The following is a 10,632-nucleotide window of genomic DNA, read 5'->3' as shown; positions in this document are numbered from 1 at the left end:
AGTTTTTGGCTCACTTGTATAAAGGTGTCAAGGCGATCCGGGTTGTGTGGGTGTAGTGGTCCGCGGGTGGTGTATTTGGAACTATTTCCGTGAATTATTTATTGGTGGATTTTGATAGTTATTATTTTACGGAGCGATACCTCTATTAGTATTATAATTATTATAATTACCTTGACCTTGTGCTTGACCTTGTCGAGGTTGCACTTGGTTGTTATAATTATTAAAATTACCACGAATCATCCTTGTCGTAGTGGGGCTTGGTTAAAGCTTTGCGTAGGCCTAACATATTGATTATTGTACCCTTGAGGTGTGACGTTTTGGTTATTCCGCCAACCGAAGTTGGGATTTTTCTCCAAGGCGTTTAGGTTCACTATTAATGGAACAAGCCTGTTCATAGGCTATAGGGCCGATGGGAATCGGGATGCTCGGGACTCAACCAGAAACTACATGGATTTGAATTTACATTCATAACGAGGGATTGGCTTTGTTGTTGTCTGAGATATGGCATCTACCTTTTTAGTGAGGGATTCAATTAGAGTTTTAAGCTCGGGATCTGATTTAACCTCAAACATCTTGGTAGTCTTAAGCGTGGAAGAAGAACTAGCGGAGTGGGGATATCATCACTACCCCAGGTTGTTATTTCGCTTAGTTTGATCCTCTAAAAATTTATAAGCCTCAGAGGCTCCTTTACTTAAGAAACTACCCCCATTCATTATGTCAAGGACTTCCTTATGGTGATGTTGAAGTCCTTTGAAAAGGCACGAACTAACGTGTCTTTTGCTAAGTTATGGTGTGGACACTCTATAAGCGGATCGGTGAAACGATTCCAAGCCTCGAAAATGATTCATGAGGATTTTTCGAAAAGAAATGAATCTTGGAAAGCATCTCATCCGTCTTTAGGGGTGGGTAAAATGTTCCATAAACGGTGAACAAGTTTAGCCCACGAGTCCCGAGAATTAAGCAGGCAGTTAACCAAAGGCGCCGCCTTATCGGCTAAGGTGAAAGGGAATACCCTTTAATTTAATTTGTTCGAACCAACCGTAGGATGGTGGAATGTTGTTAGGACTTGTTCAATCCTACGCGTAATCTTTGGTAAAGTTTTTCATGGTCTAAACCATGAAAAGCGGGTAACAAATTAAAAATATTTGGAGGGATTCTCGAAATCCCATTTGGGTTTGCTAGAACGATGCAAGATTTGGGGCTATCGCTCAAGGCTTTGTAGAAGTCCGAGAGAGGAGTCTCTCTTTCTTCCCCATTATATCGTGGTGGTGTGTGTGATATAGTAGCTAGAGGTGTAGTTTGTGGTATACTAGATAGACTTGTTTGTTGATGTTTTTGTGTATTTACGTTAGGTGTTTTGTTCGGCCGGACCTTAATCTCATGCAAGGCTAAGTCGAGCTTAACTAAACATGCAACACTCCAAACAATTTCGATGTACTAGTATAAACCTCTAACGAGGAGATGCGAGGTGTGGAAGAAAGGAATACGATTCGTCCTTGCTTCGCTTATGAATAAGCGTCTTGTATGCAGCGTGTTCGGTGTATATAAGAGAATAAAACAACTGAAAAACTTGACAACTTCGAAGTTGAAGCAAACCGTGGAAATCCGGAAATTTCAATTTAAGGCGTGGGCTTATCCTATCTTGAATTTCGAGTAAATTCGAAATTCCATTAACTTAGCGGGTGGCGCTCTCTTTGAAGCGGCGCCTTTTTAAAGCGAGTTCGATAAGATGGCGGTCGCGCTCTCTTTGAAGCGTGGCGGCCTTCGATTGTATTTCCTCGCGGAATTTTTCCAAAACTGAAACGGCAACCACAGTATGAATCAAACAAGGGTGGGTGGGTGAAATGGGACTTAAAAATTACTAATTCTATTATGAAAACAATGCTAAAGTGCAACTAAGATGGCAGCGGCGCCATTTGATAACTGTAAAATGAATATTTCTAATGAATATGATAAAATATGAATAGTCTACCTACGAAATGAACGATGAATTCAATCCGTAAGTAAACTAAAACTTATACTTTTACGTGCTTGACTTATCAAAGATTTCTACTCTCAATCCTATGAGATATAGTGGAGTAGATAAGTTCGTTCCACTCCTAGTGCTCTAGCATGGATGTTTTCTAATCTAACTAGTCGTTTTTAAGTCTATGAGAGTTTTACGAAGGGAATTATACTACGATGCAACTACCCACAAGATGCAACTAGTCGGTTTATCGAATACTAAGGGAATGCTACGTTGATTCTATGATAAGGAGTTAGAGGGGATTGATTCCACCATAACTCAACTTAATCCACTAACGACGAATCGTTGTAATCGAATTGAAGCGTCATGAGAACAATTTGGTTATTCCTAATCCCTAATTATACATGGCATTTCTACCAATTCATAACTAGCATGTGAACAATTAAACCCATTCTCATGGTGAACTAATCATTTCTAGAGTGGAATAGAAAATCTGGCGACTAACTCTACGATAATCGAATCAAGCTTTCATCAAGGCTTCACAACCCCTCTAATGGAGGTTTAGCCTTGAATCACAATCATTTCCATTTATATTAAAACTAAACATAATATAAAGCATTGAAATTTATTTAATTAAACAATAATGAAATCTAATTTAATGACTAAATTGAACTAAGGACATGAATTGAAATTAGATCTAGAATTGGAATTGACAAAATCGAAATGGATAATTAATACTACTTTATTGATCTAATCAAATGAAGAACAAGATTCAAAGGTTTAATCTAATAAGGGATTTGAAACTAATTAAAGAAAACAATTAAATATAGATCTAGAAGCTATTTTAATGGCTACTTTCTATTCTAAGCTATCTACCCTAATTCTCTACTATTTAATCTACCATTAACAAAGACTTAAGCTTTTGTTCTTATACATTCAGATCCAAAATTCGTGCATGGGCTTGGAGCCAGGGTTTGGGCCAGAGAATCAGGCCCAAAACCCAATTCTTTCAGTCCAAAAAGGCCTCTTCAGCTGCAGTTGACTTCCACAGACTTTTCGTCCACTTCTGCTCCTCTGATTGGGTCAATGCTTGGACCATTACAAAGCTCTTTCCGAGCCGGTCGTTTTGACATAAGGTATGCCCAATTTCGAGGTCCGAGTCCAAAGATACGGCTTTGGAAGTTCTCACGACTTTTGCTCAGATCTCGCTAAAGTGGTACATTTCGCACATAATGGACTTTGAAGCCGAAATGCATAAAACGCGTAATCAGTGTTAACTCTTACTTATTATTCACATAATTGGTCTAACAGTATGATTATTAAGGGGTTAAAACTACAGTTTTGGGCTCTTATCACTGGGCACTTCCCAAATCAGGGAGCCTTTGGAAAATTGCTGATGAGACGCCGGTGTAAATTTTAGATCGTGAATCAGGGCTCCAACCTGTGTCACAGAAGAAAGATGAGTTAAAAGCAAGTTAGGAAAAGGCACTGCGAACCAAAAGATGTTACGTACCACTAGAAAGGAAACTGAGATGCCTTAGAGAAACTTCAGAGGAAAGATCCGCGGATAGAAAACTATCGGACACATATAATGGATAATAATGCCATAATTTGTCAGAGGTAGTAATGTGAAGGAAAAAGGACTTCTTCTGTGGACGGGTACAAAAGGATTGGTATCCTACGCTACCAAATTTGGTACTTTTCTTTATATAATAATGAGCTATTATGTCGCAGAGTTGGATTTTGGGGGAATTGGTTTTGTTGTAGTAATTCGCGGCGTATAAGATGAGCCAAAAGTTACCAATGCCTTGGCATGGGGGGATGTTGAAATGGTTACATACCTCGACATCTAGAGGAGTTAAGGGAAATCGCAAGCCTGCGGCTATCTGACCTACGGTAGCGATGAGACAGCCGGGCCGCGGTGTGACTAGATGTGGGAAATGGGTAACGCCAGGCACGTGCTCAAGGATCACGTCGGCTGGGATGTCATAAGCAGTTTTAACGGCATCTAAGTTGGGTCTACAGCGATATGAAGGTGGGGGAGGAAGAGGGGCTTTCCTTCCTGAAGTGGAAGGTTCTCCGCGCGGCTAGAAGTGTCGAAGTCGCGGAAGTCGATCGTTCGTGGTATGACCGCTAGATCTGGAGGTGGAGGACGCGGATCCACCGGAGTGAGTGCCTGAGGTACTCACAGATTTGGATTCCGACATGATAGAATCCAACAAGTTGGAGAGCTCTAACTAAGGTAACAAAGGGGAATAAACCACGAAGGGAAATGAAGGAACAGTTACACGAATAAGCGTAATCGGGTACAAAGGACAGGAGCAAAGAAGATGAAGACAAACCTGAGGTAACAAGCGGCAAAGAGCAACAAAAACGAAGAACGGTGAAGAAAACTCGAACCTTGAACGGCCAAAAATCCACCGGAAACGAATAAACAGTGAGAAAGAGGAGCAGAGTGAGAAAAGTGAGAGGGTTTAGATGCAAAAGAGGGGTTTTGAAGAAAGAGATGTTTGAGCGGGATACTAAGCGGCAAGGGTAAAAATGTAATATCAGCAGAAAAAAGGACCAGAGGAAAAAGGACACATGGGTCCTTGAAAGTCGAAAAGGCAGGTTCGATGCACGTGCGCCGAAAAGACAGCTTTCCTACATGTGCGTTTTGGCCACGTGGATGAGGGTGCACATGCAAAGGGGGTGTATGCCAGAGATGGAATATTTGGAGGGGGAGGTTTGGGATGATTCTCGGAACCGTAGACAGTCTGCAGACCATAAATGATACCGCGGAATGTCAACGGGACCGAGAGGGGAATCTGTATAGGACCTATTGATGACATGTGGAGTCAGAGGTACAAAAGGGTCGTATGCAGAATTGTGAAGAGAAAACCTGATGCAGCGGATCAAGTCCGCGGTAACCTAACTGCTGAGAACTGCCGAGAACTGCCATATAGGGAGTAGGACAGGTGGAGAGCTAGAGGGCGAGGGATGGAGAGGAGATGAACGAACCTGATGAGAGGGGGAGTTGGGAAAAAAGGGAGAGTATAAAAAAAGGAGAGGGTAGAGAGATAAAGGATGATTAGAGAGAGAGATTGTAATTTTTTGAGTATACAATTTCTGTTTCATCGCTAACCTGTTTTAATTTCTTAATAAATTGTTTTAATCAAATCTTAAAAATCCATTTTAATTTCTTAACAAATTGTTTTAATTAAGTTTTAAAAACCCGTGTTTTTTAATTGGGGGAGGAATCCCATTTTAATTTGGAAATAAATAGTTTTTATGCTACTATTTGAGTTTTGGTTTTAAAAGGAAAGGAGATTCCCATTTGAAGTTGGATTCTAAAAATAAAAAGTTTCCCATTTTAAGTTAACTATTAAGTTGATGACATGAAATTTTAATAGAGTTCGAAAAATACCCTTTGTGAGAGCTTTAATATTAAGATACTAGCATGTAGGCCCGTGCATACGCACCGACTCTTTTGAAGACATTTAGATTTTTTTTTAGAAAATTGGGACTACCGTTTTAGTCGCTAACCCGTTTTAATTTTCTAACAAATTCTTTTTAATGAAGTTTTAATTAAGTTTTGAAAACTTGTTTTTTCAATTGGGAGTGACATTCTGTTTTAATAGGAGAAGGATTCCCGCTTTAATTAAAAGTGCTAGAATTTGTTTTAATAAGAGAATAATTTCCGTTATAATAGGAGAGGAATTCCTATTGTAAAAAAGGATTTCCGTTTTCAAATAGAAGAGAAATTTATGTTTTAATAGGAGATGACGTGGAATTTTAATAGAGCTCGAAAAATACCCCTTGTGGGAGCTTTAATATTAAGACTAGCTTATAGGCCTGTGCATATGCACCGGGTCTTTTGAAAACATTTAGATTTTTTTTAGAAAATTGGGACTACCATTTTAGTCGCTAACCAGTCTTAATTTTCTAATAAATTGTTTTAAATGAAGTTTTAATTAAATTTTGAAAACCCATTTTCAATTGGGAGAAAGATCATGTTTGAATAGGAGAATAATTCCCATTTTAATTAGATATGCTAGATTTTCTCTTTTCAATAAGGGAGGAATTTCCATTTTAATAGGAGAATAATTCCCACTTTAATTAGAAGTGTTAGAATTTGTTTTAATAGGATAGGAATTTATGTTATAATATGAGATGAATTCCCATTTGAAGTTGGATTCTAAAAGGAAAAAAGTTTCTCATTTTAAGTTAACTATTAAGTTGATGACGTGAAATTTTAATAGAGCTTGAAAAATACCTCTTGTGGGAGCTTTAATATTAAGACTAGCTTGTAGGCCCGTGCATACGCACCGGCTCTTTTGAAAACATTTAGATTTTTTTTCTAACCCGTTGACTATCATTTTAGTCGCTAACCCATTTTAATTTTTTAACAAATTGTTTTAAATTAAGTTTTAAAACCCGGTTTTTTTCAATTGGAAAAGAGATTTTGTTTTAATAGGAGAAGGACTCCCACTTTAATTAGAAGTGTTTGAATTTGTTATAATAGAAGAGGAATTCCTTTTTTAATAGGAGATGACGTGGAATTTTGTGGGAGATCGAAAAATACCCCTTGTGAGAGCTTTAATATTAAAATATAGATAGATATATAGATAGATATGAGACAATTATCTACTAGCAAAAAAAAATTGATTGATTTATAATCTCCCAAAAGATGATAAATGTCTATTGATTAAAAATTGTATTACTTTTGCGTCTTTGCAGGGTTTTACTGAGACATCACACACTCTGCAGACTTTGAAACTGAAAATGTTCTCCATCTCTTTTTCCTCTGTCCATTGTTATATAGAAATGATTGTTCTCAGTTTTCATGTAAACTTTTCCAGAATAATACGTTAATTTGAGGATAAATAAATGCATTTTAACAATTCATAGATTAGGATAAGAGACTAATTAGAGATGATATATGCAGGAACTAATATGATAGTTGTTGTGTGAACCCAGTTTGTACCCTTTAACCTCACATCTCCACTCTCCTCTGTCTCTTCTCGAAGATGAGACTCCCTCCATTTGAACCTTTCAACTAAACCCATTTAAGGCTTCCTACGTACCCCCGACTTCCTGGGGGATCAAGCTGTGTCGTAGTTCTCCTCTTTTTCCCCCTCCACTTCCATTTTTCTCATCCCCATTTTTATATCCTCGTAACTGCTAACTGCTCTCTGGTTCCATGATCTCCACCACCTTCTCCCCATGATCGCTAACTGTCCATCTATCGCATTAGATATCGCGGACTGGATACTATACACCTGACTCCGGTTTCACTATCTTGCATCTTCTTGAGTCACTGAACCCCTCCTTGCCACTATGTCTCTCTGGAGTCCACGTCCCTTTAATGTTTCGCAGACTGGATCCTATGCTCTCTCTCCCTTGTACCTTATGTTACCTCGGTTCATAAGACATGTCATCCTGATAGTCATGAATTTGGCCGATACAGATGCCCCCTCTCGGCCCTTAGAACCACGCGACGAACTCTGTTCAGGGGTCCGAGATATCCTCTACTTACTTGATTCGTGATCCCTTACTCTAGTCCGCAATGGTTCTTTTCCTCTTGGCCCTCACTCTTCACAATCAATCATCATCTCTGCAAAGTGTCTCAATCAATCGGTTCCCGTACATAAAACTCATTAGAATATCCGCGAAGGGTCTCCTTCCCTTCGCTCTCACTCTTTAAACTCAACATCTTGTCCGTGAAGGGTCTCATCCCCTTCGCTCTCACTCTTCCAACTCAACATATTGTCCACGAAGAGTCTCATCCCCTTCGCACTTACTCATGGAACTCAATATCACGTCCCCAAAGGGCCTCATCCCCTCCATTTCTCTTTTGTAGAACTCAACAATATATCCGCGAAGGGTCTCAACCCCTTCGCTCTTATTCGTAACAGTCAACATCTCCATAAGGGTCTCATCCCATTCTCCTCAGGGCTCTGTAACACTCCACATCATGTTTGCGAAGGGCTTCATCCCCCCCCCTCTGGCTTATAGGCAGCTCATTTTTCCCCAAGCTTGATTCGGACACTACGGTCCATGAAGGGCTCACCCCGGCTCCCGGCTTATAGGCATCTCATTTTGCCCTAAGCTTGATTCAGACATTGCGGTCCACGAAAGGCTCATCCCCCCTGCTCTCTGGCTTAGAGGCAGCTCAATTTGCCCAAGTTTGATTCAGACATCTAGTCCGCGAAGGGCTCATCCCCCCCGCTGTCTTTGGTCAGTTGTGAAGCCTGATAGGGGCAGCTCAGTTTGCCCCCAAGTTTGATTCAGACATCTAGTCCGTGAAGGGCTCATCCCCCCCGCTGTCTTTAGTCAGCTGTGAAGCCTGATGGGGGCAGCTCAATTTGCCCCCAAGTTTGATTCGGACATCTAGTCCGCGAAGGGCTCATCCCCCCCGCTGTCTTAGGTTAGCTGTGAAGCCTGATGGGGGCAGCTCAATTTGCCCCCAAGTTATTTTCGTTCATAGCCCAATACTCATGAAACAATTAGAAGAAGTATGCTCTCTATTTCATTGATATAACATTCAACACAAACTATCATTCCTCGGCTCACTTAGCAATATCTAAAAGCAAGTTTCCTCTCTTTTAATTGAAAAACTAAACAAAGACTCCGAGGTTCCCCGTATAGCTAGTATGGGGCTCGACTCTGGTCTTACTCAATGTTATATCATGCAATATACATTTAATGCAGACAGTAAACTTTTTGATGACAATATAGCGTATGCAAATAAGATAGTAAATGAGGTGAGATGGATCCATCTCCTAATACCAACTCAAACTCCGCTCGGTTCCACAGTATCGCAATTCTTTCTCTTTCTCTGTAACCTGAAACTTTCATGTTCGAGTATTGTCCAAATAACACGTGAGATATAATGAAGGACATTCCACATAAACACTTGCATACAAGACTAATGGCGCTAAAGTGCTCTAGAAAACGTACCACCTGTCTTACCCTGAGGGGTACAACCCCGTTTTCTTATTCATGGTCCGCGGCTCCCTAGAGCGAATAGCTCCACAGAATATCACGAAATTTGGGGACAACCTAGCCTGTCCCTACATACATCTTTGCCAAGGATGGGGACAAAGCTTGCTTGCCCCCAGTGTACGATGAGAACAGGAATCGCCTGCCCCAGCATGGTCACGGACTCAGATTGTGACACCGATTGCTTGTTCTTGGCAAAACATTCACTGAAGTACTCAACACCTTGGACCATAAAGGTCATACCCACCAAGGTGTTATCGGTTACGCTCAAGGCAAATATAGCCTTTGAACTCTTTCGCAAATTTTACACAATCATTGCTTTCTTAATCCACCAATTAACGTAACATGAACACCTATGGCTCTATCATCTTTTACGCTGTTGACAGCATCCCATGACTTCCTCTCAAACTCAAAATGCCCTTCCAGCAAGTCCTAACTTGAAATAAAATTTCCACGACTTGAGTTTGTGATTCCAATGTAAATTATTAGTTACAAAGTTTGTACTAAGCTAAGACAATGTCTCACAATATCGTCTGTCATGGTTTCAAGTTGTAAATAAAAGAAAGGAACAATAAAAGAACTGAACAATCAGAATGTTACCTCACAAAGGGTCGTATTTCTCTATTTCTTTACTGAAAACATGAAGAACAGAACACAAAAAACCTCAAGATATGATGAGCGTTAGCCAAATTGTTCCTAGCACCAGATTGACTCCACAATTCTAGTAAAATGGCCATTAGCCCCTATGCTCGCAGAACCAGATTGAGCTTTTCATAGCAAATCAAATCTGAAAATGTAGTTCGTATCTGCTGGTTACTAAGTGCCCGGTTATCACTTCTCTCCCTCGTCAACTGTCTCGACCCCTTCCAATACCAGAGATTCCCATCTCTTTCTAGCAGTAGCCATTTCATTCACCTGCTTAGTTTCACTATCTCCACCATCAACTCTCACTTGAAAACTAGCTAGAATTATGTTTCGGGCTTCAGAATCGCGATTCAGGTTTGAGAACGAATGTTTTAAAACAGCAAGTCACGTGTTCTTTGTTTCAGTTTCTTACTCACTTCTTGGTGGAGATTATGGTTTGGAATGGTTAAATTATTGAGAGTTGGAAAACCACAAAAGCTTTCATTGTTAGAGCGACCCGAGAGTGAGCATGTATTGTATGCGGAAGGACTATCCCTCGGGTCGCCACCACCCAAATTTGCTAGTCAGATTAGAGTATTCACCCTCGAGCCAGAATTTCTTCATTGAAGTTTCTGGTTACTTCACAAAATCTCTAAACAAAAGCGTGTTCAAACAATCCAAGACAAAACCACAAATATTTCAGTTCATCTGGGCGATTAGGATTATATTTTCCAATTAATTGGGATTGAAGGAGAGAACAAAATGGATTAATCGGAGAAAGAGAATGAAATTACAAAGTTGGGGTTTGTCTTGGCGATAGAGAGAGAGAATGAAAATGGGAGGTGAAAAAAGAGATAAGAGAGAGCAATTAACGAGTGGAGTAAATTGTCCGTTCCCCACAGACGGCGCCATTGTGTGAATCCAGTTTGTACCCTTTAACCTCACATCTCCACTCTCCTCTGTCTCTTCTTGAAGATGAGACTCCCTCCTTTTGAACCTTTCAACTGAACCCATTTAGGGCTGCCTACGTACCCCCGACTTCCTGGGGGATCAAGTTG

The sequence above is a fragment of the Coptis chinensis genome, chromosome 5 (genome assembly GCF_015680905.1).
Source record: "Coptis chinensis isolate HL-2020 chromosome 5, ASM1568090v1, whole genome shotgun sequence".
NCBI classification, from domain to species: domain Eukaryota; kingdom Viridiplantae; phylum Streptophyta; class Magnoliopsida; order Ranunculales; family Ranunculaceae; genus Coptis; species Coptis chinensis.
The sequence above is the reverse complement of the archived record's forward strand: the minus strand, read 5'-3'. Positions refer to the sequence as shown.